The sequence below is a fragment of the Rattus norvegicus genome, chromosome 1, assembly GCF_036323735.1.
Source record: "Rattus norvegicus strain BN/NHsdMcwi chromosome 1, GRCr8, whole genome shotgun sequence".
In the NCBI taxonomy this organism is placed as follows: domain Eukaryota; kingdom Metazoa; phylum Chordata; class Mammalia; order Rodentia; family Muridae; genus Rattus; species Rattus norvegicus.
In genome coordinates, this window is record NC_086019.1 from 121,508,055 (window position 1) to 121,535,302 (window position 27,248).

The following is a 27,248-nucleotide window of genomic DNA, read 5'->3' on the forward strand; positions in this document are numbered from 1 at the left end:
TAAACTGAACAGATCAGTAAATTCTAGGCCAGTCTGGGACAAAGCAGGTTCTAGCTGAAAAAAAAAAAGGGTAAATTGAGGCAAGGTGGTGTATGCCTTTAATACCAGCATTACTGGAGACAGAGCCATGCAGATCTCTGAGTTTAAGGTAAACAAACAGAGCAAGATCCAGGACAGCTAAGCTTAAGCAGTGATGGAGATGGAAAAGAGGAAGCTACTGATAATGTAATAGAACACAAGGGCAAAGTCCAGCTCCTGCCAGCAGCAAAGCTTATCAGCTTTGTCCATGAATCTCTGCTTTATACTCAAGAGGAGAAGGTAACAACTGGGACAATAGAGGCTTGACAGCTAGAGCTAAGAAATTAGTGTTGATTAAGAAGACACATCATCACTGAGGTGAAGTCTTCTGTCAACTGTCTTCTGAGTGCATAAAGAAGCTGTGTTCCAGAAATGGCCATGTTTGTACCTCATTCTGCAGCTGTAATTGGTAATGTGTAAAAGTCACCCAGGTAATACTGGTTTTGAAGGCAAGAAGGGTTCGTGAAAAGCACCTGAATCTCAGCATTGTGAAAGGCCCTGAAAGGTCATTAGTGAAAGTGGAGCCTAAGTTGCAATTGATGGCCCAAGGCTGAAGGGGTCATGCAAAGGAGTTGAGGCCTGACACCAGGAAGGGAGCCTATGAGAGTATATTGGTGAAGCCTAGTTGCAGCAGAAGATATTATTGTTTTGGAGGTGGCAGTACCATGAGATGACCACCACAAACAACAGCAGTAGTGGAGTAGAGGTATCTGGAACCTAAAAGACAAGGTGAGTGCTATAATGGACAGACCTGGGGAAGTGGACCCAGACCTTGGTGTAACCCTTAAGCTCTGGAGTGGATCCCAGACACTAAAATAAGAAGCTGTTACATTTACCTGCCTTGGAAAGCCCGAGATATTTCAGATGCCAGAGCCATGGATTGTCTGCTGAGGAAAGCAGATAACAGAGAGTGAAATCAGTACAGGAGAAAGACATTTGTTGCAGTCAATAAAGATTAAAAAGGAGTTGGAGATCTGAAGACTACTTTGATATCAGTCATTGAGATGCAGAGTTTGGAGTTTGCACAATTGGTTTCTCTGTGTTGCTTTGAGGACTACAGTTAAGTGACTAGATGAATCGCAGAAGAGACTTTGGAATTTGGACTTTTAACATTGTTGAGTCTGCTATAGATTGCTGAAAGTGTTAAAGTGAAGCAGGAACTGAAGGAAAGGTCATCCAGTAGCTGCCTCACCTGGAGATTCATCCCATATGCTGCCTCCAAGTCCAGTCACTATTGCTGATGCCAAGAAGTACTTGCTGATATGAACTTGATATGGGTGTCTATTGAGAAGCTCTGCCAGAGACTTATTGATACAGATGGGGACTCTTTCAGCAAACCATTGGACTGAGCATGGGAACCCCAAAAGGGTAGTTAGTGAAATGGCTTAAGGAGCAGAATAGTTTTGCAACCTTGTAGAAAGAACAATAATATCAACCAACCAGACCACCACAGATCCCAGACACTAAACCACCAGACAAAGTGTACATATGGAGGCTCCAGCCATATATGTAACAGAAAATGGCATTATCTGGTATCAATAGGAGGACAAACCCTTGGTCCTGTGAAGTTTTGTATCTCCAGTTTAGGAGAATGACAGATGTTGAGGTGGGAGTGAATGGGTGGGAATGGGAGCATTGAAGCAGGGGGAGGGAAGAGGGGGAACAGGATAGGGGAAATGGGGAGAACATTTGAAATATAAATATTTAAAATATCCAATAAAATAAATAAATTAATTTTTAAAAACCAAAAATAAATACAGACAAAATTTATTTCACATTATGCTTTGTTTAGGTATGGTCCTCACAGACTCATATGTTTAAATATGGCTATACAGGCCCATGAGTCGAAGTGACGGTTTGTATATGTTTGACATATGGAATGGAGCTATGAGAAGGTGTGGCCATTTTGGAGTAGGGGAGGTGGTGTTGGAGTAAGTGTGTCACTGTGGGTGTGAGCCTTAAGACCCGCATCCTAGTTGCCTGTAAACCAATTTTCTGCTAACAGCCTTCAGTTGAAGATGTAAAAATCTCAGCTCCTCCTGTACAATGCCTGCCTGGATGCTGTTGTGTTCCTGCCTTCATGATTTTGGACTTAACTTCTGAACCTATAAGCCAGCCCCAATTAAATGCTGTCTTTATAAGTGTTGCCTTGGTCATGGTTTCTGTTCCACAGCAGTAAGAAACTTTGGTCATTTGTTTTGACTGGAGTTCATTTCACCTTTTCTACTCACTCACTGTGTCTCAAACTTACTTTTCACTGAATCACTAGGAATTTGTTTCAGGAACTGTAACACACTAGGCATGCAAGCTACTGTTATCTATACCTGTATGTCTCAGTGGTTTTAAAAATATTAATAATCATCAGATTTGATTTGTACTGTCCTATTGCTCATTCCTATAATATGAAATGATTTCAATTATTTATCTGATTTCTCAGAAATTGTTTTTTCCTTTGTCCAATTTTCCCATGATTTTACAACTAATCTTTTGTTGGTCTTCAATACAGAGTCCAAGGTTTCTCCTGACTAGCATAATCCAAAGTGGCTTTACATACTGCTTCCTCCCTGTTTAAGAAGAATTGCAGATAAGAGTTAACATTGTAATTTCCACCTACTTTTTCTTGTTTAAAAATTCATATTTTAAAAGAAATGAAATAATGAAAACCACAATTAAATGAATGGAACTAGTAACCTTTATACTGAATGATGAAACACAGTCCCCAAAAGATAAATATGATATGTATTTGCTTATTTGTGAATAATAGCTACATGTCACTGATAAACAAACTCTAATGTGTAAAACCAGATTGGCTTTAGAGTAAGGGAGTAGAAGTGACAGATATGTCTCCTAAGGAAAGGGAAATTAAATCGATTGATATGGAGTGTCAGAATGGGGATTGGAAGCAGGATAAAAAGGAGTGAAGTGGAGAAGTAAATGGAGGAGGGGAAATCATTATAGAGTGTTAAAATGAAAGGCCTTTGAGGATTAGTATGTAAATAAATAGGGACTATTCGTTAATATATGCATATATGAATCCAATTTAAATGACAGTGCCAAATGATATGGAAGACAGAGCTACAACTGAAAATCTCTGTTAGCAAATGGAGTTTCCCATATGAGGAATGGCTTACTCCTACAAACTCATGGAAAAATGAGAAGTTGAGTTCGTATCTACTTAGAGTCCACCTCCACTTTCCACACATGTTCTATGGCCTTTGGGTGAAGATTGTATTCTACACACTACTGAACAAAAATGTATACACCAAGCAAGCCACAAATATTTTGATCTACAATAACATATCCTGTCTGAAAGAGATGCTACTACAATGGTGAAACAAAGCATTTGTCAGTAGCCAAGTAATATCTAATTTGAATTAAGACTCACTTCTTAAGTTAGGAAAAAGTACAGACACCTACAGTGTTACAAATTGTACAGAGTGATAGTTCTTGGTGCACAAAGCCCTGAAGTTAATGACCACATCAAATCCATCCTTTCAGTGATGAGGTAACCCTGAAGAAGAAAAACATGTGCAATAGGCTGAGCACATGGGAAACTCCAAGAAAACAAAGCTACCTAAACAATATAATCTGAGCTCATATGAATTCTCAGAGTGTCTCTTCTTGGTCTTCTGCCTACATATTATGGCTTTCATTTGAGCATTATTATACAGTACTAGAATGTGTGAGTGATTGTGTCTCTTCCTCCTGTGCTTTTTTTTTTTTTTTTGGACTTCTTTTCTTCTGCTCATTTGCTTTGTCCATTTCCATTGTATTAGCTTTTTTTAAAATCTTACTACAATTTTGTATTTCGTTTTAATTTGTTTGTAGATCTTCAAAAAGTTTTATAGCAATAGAATTGCCTGTGGACAGAGACTGGGACTAGTAGAGTGAGAACAACTATAATCAGATTAAATTATTTTGAAAAACATCAATTTTTCATAAAAATCTCTAACTTTAAATCCATTTCTTCAAATACTTTTAATACTCATACTTTTTGTTTCCAATAATAATGTGTGTTGAAGTTTTGACCATTTTTTGTAATTCTAGCATATGATCCACTGAGTCACACAGACATCAGGTGTTGCCAGTTTTTTCTCCACAGTAACTAATACAACAGATAAACAAACAATCAATCAAATACAAAATAATAACTAACTATTTCTAACACAGAAATACAAAAAAGAACAAATAAAAACTTTACTAGGTAGGTTTGGGATGCAAGTTAAGGAATATAGAAAGTACATTATGAAGACACTTTCCTTGAGGTAGCAATGAAGGAATAGAGTGAAAATATTAATAAATCAAAGAAATTTACTTCATGTGATTAAATTGTTTGCCATATGATGATTTCACCTCAGTTATTTATGGTATTTTCCACATAGAAATTAATGAATACTTTACGTAAATTTAAATCTATATTGATATCCAATAATGAAATAAACTATAATAACATTTTCGCTATTTTACTGGAAAGGTAAATACCAGCAAATTAGAATTAGTAAACTGATATGTTCTTACAGTATCATCATATGAATTTAGATTTAACAGAATGAAGAGATTTGATACCTTTAGGAGTTTTGGGGCATATATTGCTTGATATATTCATACATTTTACTAGAAAAGAAAAAAAATTGCACCCAGAGTTGTGGTTATTCCACAGCACTCAGACACAAAACCTTTCTGCAGAGAGTTGGTCTGCCAGTGCTCTCCTTCCTAAGCACATAGCCCACAGGTGGGACACCACTTTCTCTCCATTGATGGACTAGCTGGGAATATACAGCCTTGGGAGCTGCAGAATAAAAATCTAGGAAAGAGATCAGTCATCACAGCCACAAGCATCACCAACAGAATACAAGAGATTGAAGAGAGAATTTCAGGGACAGTAGATACTGTATAAAACTCTGACAATCTAGTCAGAGAAAATGCCAGAAGTAAAAAAAAAATCCTAAGCCAAAACATCCAAGAAATGGAGGACACATGAGAACATCAAACTCAAGAATAATAGGTATAGAAGAAAACAAAGACTCCCATGTTAAAGGACCAGGAAATATCTTCAACAAAATTATAGAAGAATACTCCATAACCTAAAGAAAGAGATGCCCATGAAAATAAAAGAAGCCTATCGAATTCCAAACAAATTGGATCAGAAAAGAAATTCCCACATCACATAATAGAGAAAACACCAAATAAACAAAACAAAGAAGTTGTATTAAAAGCAGTAGGGGACAAAGTCAAAAAACATATGAAGGCAAATCTATCATAACTACACCAGACTCTCAGCAGAGACTATGGAAGCTAGAAGATACTGGCAAGGTGTCATTCAGACTCTAAGAGAACACAAATGGAAGCCCATGCTATGACACCCAGCAAAACTCCCAATTAACATAAATGGCAAAACCAAGATATTCCATGACAAAACCAAATTTACACAATATATTTCCACAAATTCAGCCCTTCAAAGGATAATAGATGGAAAATTCCAAAAGAAAGGAAAAAAACTACACCCTTGAAAAATCAAGAAATAATGTTTTTGCAACAGATCCAAAAGAAGATAGCCATACATATAAAAGTACACATCTAACAACAAAAATAACAGGAAATCATCACTATTCCTTAATATCTCTTAACACCAAAGGACTCAATTTCATAATAAAAAAACATAGGCTAATAGACTGGACAATTAAACTGGACCCAGCATTTTGATGTAAACAGGAATGCTGCCCAGAGCTCAAGACAGATACCACCTAAGAATAAAAGGCTGAGAATTTTTTTCAAAGCAAATGATCCCATGAAACAAGCTGCAGGAGCTATTCTAATATCAAATATAATCGACTTTCAAGCAAAAGTTATCCAAAAAAGTAAGGAAAGTCACTTCATATTGATTGAAGGAAAAATCCACCAAGATGAACTCTCAATACTTAACATCGTTGCTCCACATGTCAGAGGATTCATATTGATTAAAAAAAAAGCTATACTAAAGATCAAATCATACATTGCAACACACAAAATAATAGTAGGAGACTTTAGCACCATACTGTCATCAATGGACAGTTTCTTCAAACAGAACTAAACGGAGACACAATGAAATTGAAAAGAAAGTATGAAACAACTGAATTCAACAGACATCTATAGAACATGTCATCTTAAAAACCATAGAATATACCTTCTTCTCAGAACCTCATGGTACCTTCTCAAAAATTGGCCATATACTTGGTCACTGAATAGGCCTCATTTCATACAAGTATATTGAAACCATCTCATGCATTCTATCAGATCACCGTGCACTAAGGCTAGTCTTCAATAAGAACAAAAACAACAGAAATTCCACATATACATGGAAGTTGAACAATGCTCTACTCAATGATAATTTGATCAATGAAGAAATAAAGAAACTAAAGACATTTTTGAGTTTACTGAAAATGTAGGCACAACATACACAAACTTATGGGATACAATGAAAGAAGTGCTAAGAGGAAAACACTTAGCTCTGAGTGCCTCTGAAAAGAAATTACAGAGAGCATACACTAACGGCTTGACATAACACCTGAAAGCTCTAGAAAAAAGAGGCAAATTCACAAAAGAGGAATAGACAGCAGGAAAAAAAATCAAATTTAGAGCTAAAATCAATGAAGTAAAACAGAAAGGACTATTCAAAGAATCAACAAAACCAGGAGATGGTTCTTTGAGAAAATCAATAACATAGATAAAACATTAGCAAAACTAACCAGAGGGCACAGGGATCCTATCAAAATGAACAAATGAGAAATGGAAAGGGAAAAATAGCAAAAGAAACTGAGGAAATTAAAAAAAATCAGAAGGCAATACTCAGCAAAACTGGAAAATCTAAATGAAATGGATAATTTCCTAGACAGATATCTGGTAACAAAGTTAGATCAGGATCAGATAAACCATTTAAACAGTCCCATAACCACTACAGAAATAAAAGAAGTCATTAAAGTCTCCCAACCATAAAAGATCAGGACCAGATGGATTTAGTGCAGAATTCTATCTTACCTTCAAAGGAGACCTAATACCAATACTTTTCAATCTATTCCACAAAGTAGAAACTGAAAGAATGTTACTCAATTCGTTTATGAAGCCACATTTATGGTTACACCTAAACTACAAAAGATGCAACAAGGAAAGAGAACTTCAAACCATTCTTCCTTATGAACTTCAATACAAAATACTTAGTAAGATTCTTGTAAACTGAATCCCAGTACAAATCAAAAGGATCATCCATCATGATCAAGTAGGCTTCAAACCAGGGATGCAGGGATGTTTCAGTATACATCCATCAACATAATACACTATATAAATACACTAACAAAAAGACTGCATAATCGTCTTATTAGACGCTGAGAAACCATTTGACACATTCAACACTTTGTCATGATAAAAGTCTTGGATTAATCAGGTGTTTAAGGCCCAAACTTGAATGTTGTAAAAAGCAATATATAGCAAGCCAGTAGCCAACTCTGAACTTACTGGAGAGAAAATTGTGGCAATCCCACTACTACTGGGGAGTAGAAAATGCTTCCCATTCTCCACCTATTAAATGTAGTACTTGAAATACTATAAAACAAATAGAAATCAAAAGAATTCGAATTGGAAAGTAAGAAGTCAAAATATCACTATTTGCAGAATGTATGATCATATACTTAAGTGGCCCCAAAAATTCACCAGAGCACTCCTAACCCTGATTAGCATGTTCATCAGAGTGGTTGGACATAAAATTAACTCAAACAGATCAGTAGTCTTTCTCTACTCCAAAGATAAACAGTCTGAGAAGGAAATTAGGGAAATAACACCCTTCACAATACTCACAAACTATATCAAATACATTGTATGACTCTAACAAAGCAAGTGAAATATCTGTATGACACAAACTTTAAGTCTCTGAAGAAAGAAATCAAAAAAGATCCCAGAAATGGAAAGACCTCCCATGCTCATAAATTCTCAGTATTAATTTAGTAAAAATGGAAATTTTGCCTTAAGCAATCTACAGGTTCAATGCAATCTCCATCAAAATTTCAATTCAATTCCTCATAGCATTAGAAAGAGAAATTTACAAATTCATTTGGAAAATAAAACTTAGGATAGTAAAAATATTTCTCAACAATAAAAGAACAATAAAAGAATATTTCTATAGAAATCCCTAACTTCAAGCTATATTACAGAGCAGCATGATAAAAGCTCTATTGTATTGGTACAGAGACAGGAAGGTAGATCAAGGTAATAGAATTAAAGGCACAGAAATGACCCTCCCCACCACATCTATGGTCACCTGATCTTTGAAAAAGGAGTCAAAACTGTCCTTTGGAAAAAAAGATGGGATTTTGAACAAATGGAGTTGTTTCCGCTGGAGGTCAACATATAGAAGAAGGCAAGTTAATCCATTCTTACCTCTCTGTCCAAACTGAAGTCCAAGTGGAACAATGACCTTCACAAAAACCAGATACACTCAAACTATTAGAAGAAAAAGAGGGGAATAGTCTCGAACACATGAGCAGTGGGGAAAATGTCCTGAACAGAACATAATTGGCTTATGCTCTAAGATCAAGAACCAGCAAATGGGACCTCATGAATTTGGAAAGCTGCTGTAAGGCAAATAATATTGTCAATTGGACAAAATGGCAACCAAAATATTGGGGAAATATCTTTACCAATCCTATGTCTGATAGAGGAATTATATTTAACATACACAAATAACTCAAGAAGTACAACTCCAGAGACTCCAATAACTGTATTAACAAATGGGGGTCAAGCTAAACAACAAATTCTCAACTGAAGAATATCAAATGGCTGTGAAGCACCTAAAGTTCAACATCCTTAATCACCAGGGAAATGCAAATAAAAACAACCCTGAAATTTCACTTCTCATCAGTCAGAATGGCTAAGATAAAACTTAAGGTGAAAAGAGATCCTGGAGAGGATGTGGAGAAATAGGATCCTCTTCCATTGCTGGGGAAAATGCAAACTGATATAGATACTTTGGAAAGAAGTCTGGATGTTCCTCATTAAATTGGATGTAGTACTACTGGACAACCTGGATATACTACTCTTGCTCATAGACCCAAACGATGCTACAAAATATAACAAGAACACAAGCTCCACTATTTCCATAGTAGCCTTATTTATAATAGCCAGAAGCTGGAAAGAACCCAGATTTCCTTCAACAGAAAATGGTGATGGGAGATGGAGGAAAGGGAATAACATTTGATATATATATATATATATATATATATATATATATACATATATACATATATATATATATACAAATATCCAAGAAAAATAAAAGATAAAAAAGAGAAAAAAAAGAATAGATTATTTACTCTAGCCAAGTTTGAAAGTCAGCAGATGGGAACAGAGATTTGGGGTGACTTCAATACATGTTCTAACACTAAAGTATTAAACAGCCTTGTATAGCCACATTTTTAAAAAAAAATCATATACTAGTGTTTAACAATATGATTTCAAGTTAAATCAACTGAATGTGTATGGAAATTGTGAAAATACCTACCATAGATTTTCTATAACTCTTGATGATAGTCTTAATTTTTATGTTTCTTTCATTTAGCTAGTGATCTGTTAATACATTCCAAAACTTTCACCATCTAATTGAAAGTATTTTAAGTGAGACAGAATTGAATGTTAAGTTGCTTATAAGTGTACTAAAAGTCCAAGTTATTTTGGTTCTAGATCTTTGCATTCCAAATATCAACAATTGAAAAGTTCTTACAAGTCACCCAATTCTCTCAAACATTTAGATAATGTTTTTTTTTCTTTTTCTTTTGTCAAGAGCTTTAGTTGAATGTTTCCCCTGTTGATCAAAAGTCACATTTTGTGCATTGAAAAATCTAATATTGTTATATGCCCCTTGACTCTAGGCCAACTTGCTTAGAAAGTGATAATATGTCAGAACTCAGGGTACATACAGTTGGAGAAGGCATTAAGTAAGAAAATTCAGGATCATATAAATATTAATTACTCTCCTGATCCAGGTGGAATATGTTGTGGTTTGCCCTGAAGTTATCTGTATTTTGATGTTAATTCCACTGTACCAAGGACAGCTGTCTAGTCAGGTACTCAGAACTAAGATGACTGCACCAGAACCACCTCCCCATTGAATTTGTAAAGTATAGGTAAGGGGCAGGTACAGGATAGAAGGAGGCCTGTCATTGGCACAGAAGAAAGGATAGGCAGGAGAGAATTTAGAAGGAAGAGGAGGAGAATAGAATGGAAAGGAAGAGACAGGAGGGAGAGAAGAGGCAGAGAAGCCATGGCAGGTGATGTTAAGATTCTACTCTGTGTATTTGCAGGTTGTTATTTATGTTACTAAGGGATGAATGGTACCAGGCTTTGTATGTTTAAGTGGGCAATTATATCTTATCAATTTGGTTTAAGATTATTGTTTTGTGAGTTCTTTTATGTGATGGTTTGAGTGTAGGAGCATGTGCAGTGGCAGGAGACTCTGGGCTGCCAAGGAATTCAGATGTGTTTCTGCCAAGATATCTAGCAGATATCTTGGAGCACCACGGTGCAGGACCCAGCGAGATAAAAGACAACCAACACTTTTATTATTCTATATTTTTACAACAACAGGGATATCATTCTATACTGCTGTACTTGACATTATATTTTTATGCAATATAGAACAGGATTCTGATTCATGGGGGAATAACTCCAAAGACCACAGTAGGAATGACAGAAGTAACAATTGCAATTGAGAGTAGCAAACGTTCTATTAACCCACAGATTTCTCTACTTGTGCCATCATGTGTCTTATCAAAATTGAATATGTTATTTCTGTTGTATTTACATTTCTTCTTATTTTATAAAATATTGGAAGTATAGAAAAGCAAAATATTCATCACTTTTTTAAATGTATTTTTCCTTTGTGTAGTTTATTTCCTTTGACATTTAACAAATATTGTTCTTAAGTAACAGTACTTTTGTACCTGTTATTTGAAATTAATAATTTTGTTGGACCAATTATTTTTCTTAGTTAGCTTCAGTATGAAGATGTTAGAGAATTGTTTTGGGGTCCAGAAGGGAGTACCCTGAGGGATTAAGTCTGGAAGAAGAATGAAGTCAAGACTTGTACAAACCCTTAAAATCATCAGGAGTAGGACAGTTTTCAATCTTGCTGTGGCTCTGCATGTGTGAGAGCACATAGACATATGCACCCACCTCCATCATCCTTGTGGTAGTTACTTAGTCTGGTGGCCAAATTACTCCTCAGACTTCCTCTCTCACTATGAGGATGGAGAAACACCCAGAATTCTTCTTTCAACTAAAGCTTTCCAAACAGTTCTGAAAGACTCCCAGAGTGGGGAGGCCCTCACTCAAGTCTCGGGATGATGCAACCCCCCAAGAACTCACACAAGACCATCCTTGCTGCAATCACATGAGTTTTATGGATAAGAACCAGTGCACTGGGGTCGAGACTCATATCTCACACAGGGGCAGTGAAGTTTGACGACCAGTAGCTAAGAGAAGGGGAATTTAAAGGAAGAAACCACAACCCAAGGGAGTAGGGAAGGCGTCATTGGAAAATGTCGAGAATACCAGTGAAAAAATCACAAGGAGGAGCTTCCTGTTTCTGAAGATTGTTTAACTTTATGGTCTGCTATTTCCTGGGAGAAGCTTCCTGCTTCTCAAGATTGCTCTCTAAGATTTTAATGTAACTTTATGGTCAGCTAGTTCCTGGGAGAAAGCTGTTGAACTGGCCGATGCAATTACCCATCCTATGGTCCTAGGAGAAGCTTCCTGGAACATAATTTCAGGGCCTAACCAGGTTTTTTCTTCTACTCTGAACCTTTGTCTAAGGGGGAAGACAACCTTAAAACTTCTACCTTTCATTCCACCCTTCTTCTAGTGGCTAGTTCTAATCATAGAACTAAATTTCAGTATCTTCATAATATTGATTTTTTTTGACCTTGTAAAACATGATATTGCTGATGTAATATCAAAATCTGAACAGCACTCACTCTTTTTCTAATGAAGGTAACTAGCTTATTTAACACACATGGACCTATAATCAGGAGAAGCAGAAGCAAAACTAAGAAGGGTCCCATAAAGGAAGATATCAGAGTAATCATCTAAGGAGATCTACTAAACCAGCTCTCGAACCATCCCTGATGTGCTTCTCTGTCTCTGTATTTTGTCTAACCTTTCTCTAAGTTTACTCATGGAGTCTTTTAATTACTTCTGAATGGTCTACATAGGAGCAACATTCTTTCTTTTAGTGTAGCACACAGACCTCCTTCTTTAAATAATATCAGGTCTAATCTCTTATTCTGAAGGACTACCTCTGAGACGGAGGTTAGTGATTCTTGGAGGTTAGCTAAAAAGTCTGTTTTACTCTTTCTATATCTAAGTGAATAGCAGTTCTGAATTCTCCATAAGCCTGTGTTGCAAGGCAACAGCAGATGTCCTTGTTGCTGCCCTTGAAGCACCTAGACTCAGCCTTAAGATAGCCCTAAGTAATTCTCAACACTCCTTTGTGTCTTCAGACTTGCACATCAGATAAGTGGATATATCAGAGACGTGACTGGGAGGTTGCTATAATGCTCACTTGAGAAGTGTGCTTTAGAAATAAAAATTTCATCTTTGCCCTGGGTTCCATCAGGATAGGTGTGGGGATAGGCTTGATTTCTATTGCAAATGATGTACCATTGCATACGTTAGTACTTGTAACACTTCTTGGGACTGTACCTCAGGGGTTACAACCTGTATAGGTTAGAAGTTCTAAAAGGCAGTCATAACCTTTGTGTGTAGGTTCAGATAGTGTCCAGATTGGAATCCTGATGCTAAATACTTAGTAAGACACAAGAAATCATTATTAGTATGACATGTTGGTTCAATAACATCATCTAATACAGTCAGAGGAGGTGAGGCATAATATAAGATCTCAAAGCGGGTAAGGCTGAATCTGGAAGGGATATTTCTTGCTCTGAAGAGAGCAAGAGGGAAGGAGTGCCACCCAGTCTGTGCCAGTCTCCATGGTCACTTTGGTCAGGGTCTCTTTTAGAGTTTTATTTATTTACTCTACCTGTCCTGAACTTTGAGGTCTGTAAGTACAATGTAATTTCCAATCGACCTCTAAATACTTGGCCACAACTACACATACACCTCCTCTAAATAATGCAACAGGTTTTTGTTCCCTTAACAACCACCAAACTTAAAAGAGTTTCTATTCAAATATATTCCATGTATTCAGGTAGAAAAACAAAAGGTCTAAACTGATTGAAGGACATTTGCAGTTAAGTAAACTGTATCTTCAGAGAACTTTCAGAGAAAATTTCCTATTTACCATTTTATGCCTATGCACAATTGAGGATAAATATGCTTAAATTCAGGTGCACTATGGGAAGGAATATATGTAGTAGGAACAATGATTATATGATCTCATCTGTAATTCAAAAGAACCATCTAAATGATGCCTTTTAGCAATGTCAAAACTATTAAAGCCTTTTTTGGACCACAAAAAAAAATACTTGGCCACACCCTAGCTTACCTTGGCAATGAAAGTTGGGGGTTGTCTAACCAGATTACCTTGGGCACTCCGACCGGGAGAAGATTTCTTCCAGTATCTTCTTGATGACTACCGGGGCCGTCTCTTGCTTGGTGAGGAAAGCTTCTATCCATTCCTGGAAAGGTATCTACAAGCACTAGGAGATATTTGTGACCATATTTTCCTGGTTTTATCTCAGTGAAGTTCACTTTGACTTCCCACTAAACTCTCTAGGTCTCTTTGCCCTGTTTGCTTGATAAGCATTCACTTACTGACAAACCTTATACTTTTTATTGCCTCTCTGGCTAAAATCTTAAAGTCTATTACATATACCTTAACTACTTGGACAAGCTTCTTATCTCCTAAATGAATCCATTTATATATTTGGCAAGGTGAGTCTTTTGTTTGCTCTCTGGGGAACACAGTTTTCCCTCAAGTGTGCCATTGTCTTTTTTTTTTATTTTAAGCAATTTAGGCCTTTTCTTCTGCTGTACATTATAAGTGGAGCCATCCCTTAGTCAGATCTCTGTTCCCAGTGGCTGTCTCTTGCAGGCCTGCAAGCAGGATAGGCTCCTGCATAGCCATTTCTTGAGGCACTTGATCTGCTTCATTATTACCGCATGCCACTGAAATTCTTCCCTCCTGATGTACTGGGCAATGAATAATACTCACAGTTGCTGGCTGCATCAGAGCATCCAAGAGATGACAAAGGCATCTGGGGCGCTGATGTCCTGGAGGTTAGAGGGTCAGCCATCCCAGATGACATTTGTTTTGTCCACCATGGCAGCACCAACTCCTCTCTGACCTTCATGAAGAGAACTGTTCCCATCTGTCGACAAGGTAGCCTCCGCTTTCAGCAGGGTTTGATCAGTCAGTCACAGAGGTCTTTCCTCCACACATGGGCTTCTGCCAGTGCTTGACACTCGTGCTGTGGTGGCTCCAAGTCAGGATTGGGCAGCAAGGTGACCAGATTACCCCCAACCAGTGGAGAATCTAGTCCATGTCAGCTGAGCAGTGGTCCCATCGTCTGGGACTTTTTATTCAAAGGCAAAACATCAGCCACTCTACCACAGTTTTAAGTCCTGGATTGGGTGATAATTGTTAGTGCCCAGCTGGCAAGAGCGATGTGTTCCAGGCAGAATGGCACTAAACCACACATCTCCCAGCATCAGGTATTGGTGCACTGAGACAGGTCTTAAGCTCTACATACACAGTCTGCAGATATGTATACACATGGCCTCACCCAGCCATAACTGCCAATGCAAGCCATTTTGGAGAGCAAATTTCTCATGAGCAAGGGATAGGGGCAGTCAGAGATGACCATGAACTAGTGGGTTACCCAGCCCACACCAAGGTCCACTGTATTGTTTCTTGCCGGTAGTTCCCTGTACCCAAGGTCTTTGATGGACACTGGCCCACTGGGGCACAGGAGCATAGTGTTGGGTCCCTGTATCCACAAAACACTGGATACTATAGCTACTGGATGCTGTCCACTTATGTGCACAGACTATGAAACACACATCAACCTTATTTTCTCTGCAACTTACACTAACTCTCTCAGTGACATAGCTTACCCCTTCAAGTTTCTGCAACTTTTTCTTCACATCTCTTACTTACTTTAGCCAAATTGGTGGGGCATTTTTTCAGCCCCTCAGAGACCCACAATTGTAGTCTGATGGTAGACCTGGTGCTCCCTACCTTTAGGCTTATTGAACTCAACAGGCAGAAGTGAGTGCCTTCCATCTGTGTCTGGAACATTTTTTCTGGCCTCTAGTAGGATTCTGTATTTCCTGTAACAGCTGCCAACAAGCATCTCAAGTGGGATGGTGAGAAAACAATAAGAGTCCAGAAAATAGAGGTCTGCTGAAAATGACAAAAGCATTCAGTCACACAGATAGACAGTCAAAAGATTAACAGACAAAAAAAGAAAAAAAAACAGAGTGTGCACAAAAACAAAAAAAAAAACAAGGGGCTGCTGCAAGATCACCACAAAACCGAACTGATTCACATGGCAGCTTCCTTGAACTCACCAAAAACAGATGAAGGAGAGCAGGTTCCACATCACTCTTCCTTCTCAACCAGAGACAGATGAAGGGGAGCAGATTCCACTTCACTCCTCCTTCCCAAGGGGACACCAAAGACAGATGAAGGAGAGCAGATCAAAAATAATGGTTAAGTCAAAGGTCCCCACTGGAGGCCAGCCGACATCAAATGTCGGCCACTCCAAGGAGCAAAAAGTCTTCCACAGTCCCTTCTTAATCTCAACTGACAAGTTGTGTGCTCTAGCTTTCGAGAATACCAGTGGTAACACAAAGCAAAGACCTAAGACACACAGACAAAGACCACTCTGGAAATACAGATGGCCAGGAGGGCGGGTCTTTTCTCTAATTCAGGAGAATCACCGAATCCTCACTGGCACCCAGATGGCTGAAAAGGCAGGTCTCTTCTCCAATCCAGGAGAATCACTGAATCCTTACCAGTGCCCAGATGGGAATCTCCCAGGCATCTTTGGGGTCCCTCCTCACCTCCTGGGATGTCTCCCAGGGCAGCGCAATCAGTGATCTGCTGGCACATCTACCGCTCACATTCACGTCTCTCCTGAGACACAAGCTTCCCTCTCAGCCCGAAATGGGAGCGACCACAAAACTAGATCTCCAGAACTCATGAGCAAATACAGAACCAGAGTAGGAAATACAGACCCAGAGTTTAGCCGGCACAAAAAACAAAGACACAGACAATATCTCACTTCCAAGTAGGTATCTGGATATGAGGGTGGTCGCCTATCCTGGACGAGCCCCCAAATGAAAGAGTCCCAGAGCGGGGAGACCCTCACTCAAGTCTTGGGATGACGCGACCCCCCAAGAACTCACACAAGACCATCCTTGCTGTAATCACATGAGGTTGATCGATAGGAACCAGTGCACTGGGGTCGAGACACATATCCCATGCAGGGGCAGTGGAGTTTGACAAACAGTAGCTAAGAGAAGAGGAATTTAAAGGAAAAAACCACAACACAAGGGATTAGGGAGGGCGCCATTGGAAAATGTTGAGAATACCAGTGAAAAAATCACAAGGGGGAGCTTCCTGTTTCTCAAGATTGTTTAACTTTATGGTCTGCTATTTCCTGGGAGAAGCTTCCTGCTTCTCAAGATTGCTCATTAAGATTTTAATCTAATTTTATGGTCAGCTAGTTCCTGGGAGAAAGATGTTGAAATGGCTGTAATTACCCATTCTATTCTCCTAGGAGAAGCTTCCTGGAACATATAATTCCAGGCCTAACCAGTTTTTTTCTTCTACTCTGAACCTTTGTCTAAGGGGGGAGGCAATCTTAAAACTTCTACCTTTCAGTTCTGGCACAGCCTATGAGGCATATTCACCCTACAAACATCTATCTCCTACCCAAGCTTATAAATGTCTACTTACCCTAAATAAACAAGAATTATTTCACTGAAAACCATCTCTGGATAAGGCCACTTATCCAACAGCCATGCAGACCAATTTCCTCTCTAAACAACCAGGCACCGTTAAGCTTCATTCTTTCTATTCCAGCTTGAAAAGCAAGGGAACCAGGATTCTCCCAGGGCAGAAGTGATAATATCCACTAATATGTGGATATTAGCCAAAAAGTTTGGAATACCCAAGACATAATTCAAAGTCCAAATGAAAGTCAAGAAGGAGAAAAACCAAATTTCAGATGTGCCAGTCCTTCTTGGACGATTTGTTAAGACAAAATGTTGAGCAGAGACTGAAGGTAAGGCCATCAACACATTGCCCCACCTGAAATTCCTTCCCATATAGAGCCACCTAAACCAGACCATATTATATTTTGCAAGAAGTGCAATCTGACAGTAGCCTGACAAATTCAGAGGCAGATGCTTGCAGACAATCACTGAAGTGAGAATGGAGTCCCAATGGAAGAATTAGAGAAAGGACTAAAATAGTTGAAGGGGTTTGCCACCCAATAAGAAGAACTACAGTATTAACCAAACAGTACCCTTCCAGACTTTTCAGGGACTAAAGAACCATCCCAAGATTACACAGGGATGGACCTATGGCTCCAGCAGCATATATACCAGAGGACGTCCTTGACAGGAAACAATGGGAGGAGATCCCCTTGGTCCTGTAAAAGCTTGATTCTCCAGTGTCAGGTTATGTCAGGAAAGTGAGGGAGGAAAGAGTGGCTGATAAGTAGCAGAGAACACTCTTAGAAGCAGGAGGAAATAGTAGGCTTTTGGAAGGGAAATGAGGAAAGGCGATAATATTTGAATTGTAAATGAAAAAAATCAATAAAATAGATAAAATAGGCTATTTATAGCTAAATCTAAAATATCGCCTGAATGAGTATATATTAATAAAAAAGAAGGCTCTAGTATTAGGGTTTTTTATTGGGAAAGGGAGATATGTTTAAAGAGGGAAGACCTTCTTTCTGAAAAAAAAACTTGAATTATTGGATTGACACACACATAGAGCATTTTATGAATATATACAAAGCTTTAGAGCTACATCCCTCAAAGGGAAAACAATTCCAGGATAAACAAGAGCAGAAGTAACAACAGAACACTTCTATGTTTTAAATATATAGTTTTTTCTCATTCAAATTTCTTCTGGGATCCAAAATATTCTATTTATGGTATATGTACATTTCACACATAATTCTATTTTAATTGTAACCATTTATCTATAAGCATGAATCCACCTGTCTGCATATCTGAGTGTTTCTCATCTTTCCTATTTTCCAGGTGATTTTTTACCACTCTGCTCCTTCTTGAGCCATTCTTCCTCCGTACTTAATCATATTTCATCCTCTGGTCAGTCACTAGCTAGGAATAAACATAATGAGACTATATAGCATGCAGTATAAATATCTTTTAAGGAATGGTCTGATAAATCAATTTCTCTTTTAAATTTGCTTGCTGTACATGCTGATGGCCAATATTTCTCTCAATGCATTTTTTCATCTTTAGTAAATTCAGTATTTCTTATTTACATTTCAAATGTTATTCCATTTCCCTGTTTCCATGCCAACATCCCCAACCCCTCCCCTCCCATCATATATGGGTGTTCCCTTCCCAATCCTCCCCCCTTATCACCCTCCCCAAAAGAATCCTGTTCACTGAGCGTCCAGCCTTGGCAGGACCAAGGGCTTCCCCTTCCACTGGTGCCCTTACTTGGTAGGCTATTTATTGCTATTTATGAAGTTGAAGCCCAGAGTCAGTCCATGTATAGTCTTTGGTAGTGGCTTAGTCCCTGGAAGCTCTGGTTGGTGGGCATTGTTGTTAATATGTTGTCTCAAACTCCTTCAGCTCATACAGTCCTTTCTCTGATTCCTTAAACGTGAGTCCCATTCTCATTTCTATGGTTTGCTGGCATTCGCCTATGTATTTGCTATATTCTGGCTATGTCTCTCAGTAGAGAGCTACACTGGTTCCTATCAGCCTTTACTTCTTTGCTTCATCCATCTTATCTGATTTTGTGGCTGATTATGAATGGGCCACATGTGGGGCAGGTTCTGAATGGGCGTTCCTTCAGCATTTGTTCTAAATTTTGGCACCCTATCCCCTCCCAAGGGTATTCTTGTTCCCCTTTTAAAGAAGGAGTGAAGCATCCGCATTTTGGTCATCCTTCTTGAGTTTCATATGTTCTGTGCATCTAGGGTATATCGAGCATTTGTCCTAATATCCACTTATCAATGAGTGCACACCATGTGTGTTTTTCTGTGATTAGGTTACCTCACTCAGGGTGGTATATTCCAGTTCCATTCATTTGCCGGTGAATTTCATAAAGTCATTGTTTTTGATAGCTGAGTAATATTCCATTGTGTAGATGCACCACATTTTCTGTATCCATTCCTCTGTTGAAGGGCATCTGGGTTCTTTCCTCCTTCTGGGTATTATAAATTCTTGGTAAATTCCCAGGTTTAACAGCCACTTTATTTTTAATCATTTATGTATATTTCTCTCTGTCTCTCTCATTCTCTCAATCTCTGTCTCTCAGCCATTGTCTGTGTGTTCTTCTCTCTCTGTCACTCTCTGTTTCTGTCTCTGTCTCTCTCATTGTCTCTCTGTCTTTCTGTCTCTCTGTCTCTGTCTCTGTCTCTGTCTCTGTGTATCTCTGTGTCTCTATCTGTCTCTGTCTGTCTCTCTCTCTCTCTCTGTGTGTGTGTATGTGTGTGTGTGTGTGTGTGTTTGTGTCTGCATGAACATAATATAGAGGTATGTAGGTGCCAAAGGCTGTGTATGTCTTCAGAACTGCAGTTCCATGTAGTTTCAAAATTCCTGGCATAATTTCATGGATATCTTGCAGAGCACTCCTGGTTTTTATAAGCAGACATATCACTCAGGCTCTTCTATGCACATTTAAACTTTGGTGATATAAATGCCTGCTGAATATGACAATGAAAGTACAAACCAAAATGTAGAAAGGCTTCTGATTTTAAAAGGTCATACACAATAATTTCCAATAGATGAAAATATGACTTAGCAATATCCTTTCTGCAAGTCAAAGACTACATGGGAAAGGGAAATAGATAAGGAATTAATAAATGTTTTAGCACCTTAGCATTCCTTTTATGTATTACCCAACTGTAAACTAGATACAAATAGGCTGTATCTGTATGTTCTTCTCTCTGCATCGCTAGCTATAAAAGGGAGTGTTTAGCCTCTCTCTATGCCTTTTTATCTCCCTGACTCTCTTCTCCCACTCTATTTACACATCCCCCCTTTTCTATGTGTTTCCAAGTAGTTTCCTCCTCCACTCTGTCCCCATCCTCTTCTATGTCTTTATTCTTTTCCCATGCCCCAAACAACTCGATTCTTTACTAGACCAATCTTATGGTTATTACCTTGGGGAAAGGGATGTCTCTGCATGAGTCTGCAGAGGCAACCCATCACACCAATCAGTGTGCCACAAAAATATATCCTTGGTTTTTATAGTCATCATTTGGTGCAGTAATTTCAATTTGCAAACTGGCAGGTTCACATTTTCCACCACCTCACAGACTTTCCTGCCATTCTCTCAATATATCTCTCTACCCAAACAGGGGAAAATTGGGAAGATACCCTCCCACCACTCACACATTAGTCACTGTACATGTCCACTGTTCTCTATTCAGCTTACATCCCCTCTAGTTTCCTTGGCAAGGGAGGTATCCATAGCCTACAGAACTGATCTTTCTAGCTGATTCCTCATCTTAGGACCTCTACCCTTGGGTGAGCACTATTTCTCTCCTTAAGATGATTTCTCTCTCACTGATGAAAAATGCTAGGCCTATGTAAACCATTCTACCTTGGGTGGTGGCTCCACAGATCAGGAGCTGGCGACAGCTCGACCACTAAATTATCTCCTGATGTCCTGACAATCTAGTCTGGTTGTTCATTTTATTCTTAGTTATTAATTTATCGTTTGGACACTGGAAGCAATAAGGTTAATAACTCCTACACTCACACAAAGATAATGGCTTCATTGCTATATTCAACTTCTGTTTTGGGAGGTCTCCTGTTCTTAAAGGCTTCCATATTTGTTTCCAATACCTGACACGTAATAACTCTAAATGGTCACTTAACCACACGTCAAAAAAAAACTTTAAAACTTTCACCAGAAATGTGAAAAATGAAAGATTTCTATGTGTAGACTTTTGCACACCATTCCTCCAAAAATTTTTATTCCTTGATCCAACTACCTTGTTCTCTGCTCCCTGAACCATCAACTCTCCAGATCTTGTTTCACTGCTGCTGCCAGCTGTTTGGTCTAGCGGTCAGTCTTGAATTTCTACCTCCTTGGACTTTTTTATTTCTTATTTCTTTCCATTCTGATTTACCCTAGCTCTAAGTCAGTTGGGTTGTGTGAAGGAGGAGCAGAGATGCTCCATGGGCCTGCCTCAGATGTGTCCCACCACCATTTAGACTGTGGTGCTCAGATCATGCTGCTAGGACCCACACAGTGGCAGAAGCTGCTTGCAATGAGAGAAAGAGATCTCCTCACATGAAACATAATGCCCTGTCCACCAGACAGAACATGTCTATTTGGGTCTTTTTATGTTTGTCCCTGTTGATACATAGCCATGCTTCTATAGGTAACTGTCATTTGGCTCAGAGATCTAACAACACAGGTGGAGCTATAGCTTCAGCACCATCCTGGATAAAGGCAGCCCATGACTATTTGCCATTTTTGTACATCTGACATTAGGAGAACAGCCTGAATTAAAGTCGCCAAGGACATTTAACAATTAATATAAAGTTTTCATATTATTCCTATCTAGACTTGGTAAATAATTTTAAACCTCACTTAAAGATTTACATCAGTAAAAATGATCAGTCCCTTAAATATATGTTTAGCCTTGGTTTTGCTGTTGTTATTACTCCATTAAGTTATAATTTCTGTATTTCCTGGATACAACATAGGACAAATAATTAAAAACAGACACAGAAGGTCTAATTCATACACATTTAACAGATCCTAGCTCTCAATCCTATCAGAAATCTGCTAAATATAACATTAAATGTTTAAGTTTACTATGACAGACAGAGACCTCCAAATCCTCACAGATACCTTGCACAAGATCTCCAAGATGACATGTCAGAGCCACAAGTAACATTACGTGGATTGCGGTACAATGACCACTGTGAGAGATGGTGCCATTTCCTTGCCTGCTTCTAGGGCTCAGTGTAATCTGTAGACAAACAGAGGACACACAGAGAATTAAATGTCTCATATTGCCTAAGACAAGGTGAGTCATTGCTCCCATGAGTCTCCTCCAAATGAGAGAGCCTCTCATCATCTAGGCCTGATGGCCAGACTACTTTTGCATGAGTTGTGACGGATACCATGAGGACATGAAAAACTGTTTAGGTAATGGACTATAGACCGACCTCTGTAGTTTTAATTACTGTATTATATCTAGATTACAATTTATTCTTCCCAGATTTCTGATTACATTTAAGCTAAACTAATGAAAGTTTGACAGCTAAAAACAGACAACTAGCTTTTTACCCAAAGGTAATCCACTATTATATTAGTTCATTAGCTTATTCATTAACTAATTAAGACAAAAGACCTATTATTGAAAAGACTGAAAGATTTGCCTTGCTCATAGGCTTCATGATAAAGGATATACAAGTTCAGATGAATTTTCAGAGATGAAATCTTCTGCTCCTTCCTTATCTAAATTCAGTTTCCAGGGAATATGTTTCATATTTCTTCCCCTTACTATGTCATTATTGTACTGAGATTTTAAGTTTAAAATTCTAATTCTTATCAATGGAGTTTTGATAAATTAGCCATACCCTAGTAAAACATTCCAATATATGACCCAAATTCTATAATCACAAGTTCAAATTTTGTTTCCTTTGATTGTCTTCTAAATATATACTTAAACTGTATCTCATGCTAATGTAAATTATTAGTTATCAAAATTACAAATATAAGTTTCCTTTGGCTGTCTTCTAACTACAGACTTGAAGTGTTTCTCACACCAAATTCAACTGATTAACTATCAAATTCACAAGGTCATCAAATTTTGGTTGTCTTTTGAATGTAAACTTAAAAGTGCTTTTCATTAGCCTAAATTTTTATATATTCATTCTCCTAGATAGAAGCCCTTATTTTTCTTTCTGCTCCCCAAAATACTTTTATTATTATTATTATTATTATTATTATTATTATTATTGTTGTTGTTGTTGTTGTTGTTGTTGTTGTTGTTATTGTTGTTGTTGTTAATTTCTTTATTTCCATTTCCCGGTTTTCTTTCAATAAGCTCCAATCCCCTCCCACCGCTCTTCCCCATACAGGTATTCCCCCATCCATTCCCTTACTGCCCCCTCCATATTCTCTTGCACTGGGATCCAAACTTGGCAGGACCAAGGGCTTCCCCTTCGACTGGTACATCAACAAGGCTATTCACTGCTACCTATGCAGTTGGAGCCCTAGGTCAGTCCATGTATAATCTTTTGGCAGTGGTTTAGTTCCTGGAATCTCTGGTTGGTTGGCATTGCTATTCTTATGGGGTTTCAAGCCAAAAGACGTTTGTCTTCCCTAAGCTCAGTTTAAACACTGTTCGTGATATTAACAAACATCTCCTTTGTAATTTTATAAGGTCCACACTCAGATATTCCTCTTGGTCCAAACAGTCTCCATCTGCCAAACAATAGACTGTGTCTACCTAGTATCTATTCCTCTCCTGTATCCTGGATTTGAGCCTTTCCTCATCTCAACCACCAAGACCTAACATTTTCAAATGTAGATTTAAGAAAAGTCATTTTTACCCAAATTTTCTTAACTTCATTTTCTACCTCGTGTGTGTGTGTGTGTGTGTGTGTGTGTGTGCGTGTGTGTGTGTGTGTGAGATTGTGTACGTGTGTGGGGGCATGCACATGGGTGTCTGTTTCAGCATTTTGCCTAATCTGGGCAATTTATAATATATGATATATGATACTGATTAGTAGTAGGAAAGAGGCAGTAAAACTACAATGCAATATTGTTGTTTTTTCAAAGCTGTCAGAGGATGCCTGGCAGGAAGTACTTAGTAATACAGAATTGAATTGTTATTTTCAAAGGCAATGTTTATATCAATATATCAATATATATATATACATATATATATATATATATATATATATATATATATATATATATCAAACTCTATATCCAGGACAGTTCCAGGAGTGCAACCCATAGAAGCTCCAGCCTATTATCACAGAAACAAGCACTCTTCTGGGCCTTTAACTTCCTAATTACAATGGTACCAGGCCCTGGACAACAAGAAAACTTACAAATCTCCTAAGACTTGACCATCATCCCTATCACCTTTTTCTTAGTTTTCCTAGAGACACATCACCCCAAAGTCAGCAGGAAGCAGCTAAAGATCACATTGACACTATTGCTGATTCACCATCACCTGTTTCTAGTTTCTCCTATATTTTATTAAACAAAAATGGAGGAATTTTAGCACCTTAACATTCTTTCTTTTAGGCTCACCAAAGTGATGTTAGCCTGGCTCACAATTCATTGGACTTTTTGGACTCTTTTCTGTGACTGCTTCTACCTCTTCTTCTTCTCCACGTGTTCAAGGCTGGCCTCATCTCTCTGTAACTCTGTCTCTCTGCCTCTCTCTCTCTCTCTCTCTCTCTCTCTCTCTCTCTCTCTCTCTCTCTCGCTCTCTCTCTCTCTGACTCTATGTCTTCCCACCTCCCCTTACAATGCCCCCAAATAAATTCTATTGTATAGTAGACCTGTCCTATGTCTGTTCCCTCTGAGGAAGGGATGAATCTCTATGGGTTTCCCGAGGCAACTCCTCCCACTGCATCATAACACAATTCACAAAATATATACTTGAGTTTATTAACACACCAAACTTTGATTTATATTTGAGCAGTGTGTACTCTGCAATATAAAATTATTGAAGGAAAATATTCAAAAATAAAAAGTTGTCTCTGATTATATATGGAAATATCTTGCTTCCTACTTCATGACAGAACTTTCAGAATTTATATCTGTGCAGTTAAGTTTCCAGCAATGTAAGAATGAGCAGATAAGTTTGGTAATATATCAGTTCATGCCATGATTAGGGGACGGGCTGACCACCCATAAACAGGCTGTGCTACTGCAGATCACTCCCTCTGAAGGTTCTGCCAAACATGGAGAAGTTTAAAACTTCTTGCAAACGTATGCCTATCATCTATCATCCTGTACTTTTAAGATACCAAACAAATACTGATTAGTAGTAGGAAAGAGGCAGTAAAACTACAATGCAATATTGTTGTTTTTTCAAAGTTGTCAGAGGATGCCTGGCAGGAAGTACTTAGTAATACAGAATTGAATTGTTATTTTCAAAGGCAATGTTTATATCAATTACACTTTCTGGACACAGAGTTGCTGTGTACAATACACTGATTTTGAACATAATCTTTCCATCTTAATCTGCTTCTGAACAGATTGAGGTTAAGGCTGTTATATCATGGGTTAGTCTATCTTACAGATTTTTTACAATAGTGACAAAAGTTAATAACTGTATAGGGTTACATAACAAGAAAATGGGTGAACAATTTTTCAGCTATCAAGATTCTGTGTCAAGGTGACATTAGGACGCTGAAAACTCATAAAGAAATACCTGTGTTTTTAAATGAATTACATTTTCAAGTATAAAAGAAATCAGTTAATGGATATTATTAAAAGCATCATTTTCTGAGCTTTGCATTTTAGACTTATTGCTTTGGACAAATAAAGCCTACTTGTTAGTGAAAAGGCCAGTGCTCAGGATCCACAATGTTGTGCTACACACAATACAGGTTCTCCTTTCAACATTAAGTTAAGATAATCCTGCTCCTTCATGATTAAAGCTTGTCTCTCGAGTGATTCTAGATCTCATCAAGTTAAAAAAAGAAAACAACCATCTCATTCGTATCTGAGAACAAAAACCTGTATAAGATGCATGCAGTAATCTATACTATGACATTCTATGGCTAGAAATCGTGCCTTTGTAATTTCTATATTTGATTTCAATTAGACAATTGGAAATATTTTTGAAACATAAAAATTTCAATTCACTGATTACCATATCTGTATAATGAAGAGAACTTATAAGAGACCAATTCATTGTTACTTACAATGGAGCGTTAGAAGAGTTTTAGCTTTATGGAATTAATAGATATTAAAATTTACCCAGAGAATACAGGGTACACTATCTGGGACTAAAAAGAATTGAGTACTTCCTGAATTTGCCTTTCTTTTTTTTTAATTTGGTGATAGTTTATTTATTAATTTATTTTTTTAATATTTTTTCAACTCTAGGATTATGTATTTTTTTTCTTTTTTCTTTTTATTAACTTGAGTATTTCTCATATACATTTCCAGTGTTATTCCTTTTCCCAGTTTCCGGGCAAACATCCCCCCCTCCCCTTTCTTATCGGTGTTCCCCTCCCCAGCCTCCCCCCATTGTCCCCCTCCCACCAACAGTCTAGTTCACTGGGGGTTCAGTCTTAGCAGGACCCAGGGCTTCCCCTTCCACTGGTGCTCTTACTAGGATATTCATTGCTACCTATGAGGTCAGAGTCCAGGGTCAGTCCATGTATAGTCTTTAGGTAGTGGCTTAGTCCCTGCAAGCTCTGGTTGCTTGGCATTGTTGTACATATGGGGTCTCGAGCCCCTTCAAGCTCTTCCAGTTCTTTCTCTGATTCCTTCAAAGGGGGTCCTATTCTCAGTTCAGTGGTTTGCTGCTAGTATTCGCCTCTGTATTTGCTGTATTCTGGCTGTGTCTCTCAGGAGTGATCTACATCCGGCTCCTGTCGGTCTGCACTTCTTTGCTTCATCCATCTTGTCTAATTGGATGGCTGTATATGCATGGGCCACATGTGGGGCAGACTCTGAATGGGTGTTCCTTCAGTCTCTGTTTTAATCTTTGCCTCTCTCTTCCCTGCCAAGGGTATTCTTGTTCCCCTTTTAAAGAAGGAGTGAACCATTCACATTTTGATCATCTGTCTTGAGTTTCATTTGTTCTAGGTATTTAGGGTAATTCAAGCATTTGGGTTAATAGCCACTTACCAGTGAGTGCATACCATGTATGTCTTTCTGTGTTTGGGTTAGCTCACTCAGGATGATATTTTCCAGTTCCAGCCATTTGCCTACGAATTTCATAAAGTCGTTGTTTTTGATAGCT

The 27,248-nt window shown here is 38.2% G+C and overlaps 2 long non-coding RNA genes across 10 annotated transcripts in view; both read right to left on the minus strand.

The window, feature by feature from the left end:
- Positions 1–9,281, minus strand: part of LOC134483413 (uncharacterized) — a 723,689-nt gene extending 714,408 nt beyond the window's left edge. The window contains exon 1 of one of the 5 annotated variants that reach the window (XR_010060293.1): positions 915–9,281. This is a non-coding gene — a long non-coding RNA (uncharacterized LOC134483413). The remainder of the gene's footprint in view (positions 1–914) is intronic. The other 4 variants (XR_010060297.1, XR_010060294.1, XR_010060298.1 and 1 more) reach the window with 4 other exon arrangements.
- Positions 9,282–9,367: 86 nt separating this feature from the next.
- The window catches only part of LOC134483425 (uncharacterized), a 602,791-nt gene continuing 584,910 nt past the window's right edge, over positions 9,368–27,248 (minus strand). For 4 of the 5 annotated variants that reach the window (XR_010060299.1, XR_010060303.1, XR_010060302.1 and 1 more), the window contains 3 exons: positions 22,148–22,268; positions 19,330–19,483; positions 9,368–15,719 (listed from right to left, as the gene is read on the minus strand). This is a non-coding gene — a long non-coding RNA (uncharacterized LOC134483425). The remainder of the gene's footprint in view (positions 15,720–19,329; positions 19,484–22,147; positions 22,269–27,248) is intronic. The other variant, XR_010060300.1, reaches the window with a different exon arrangement.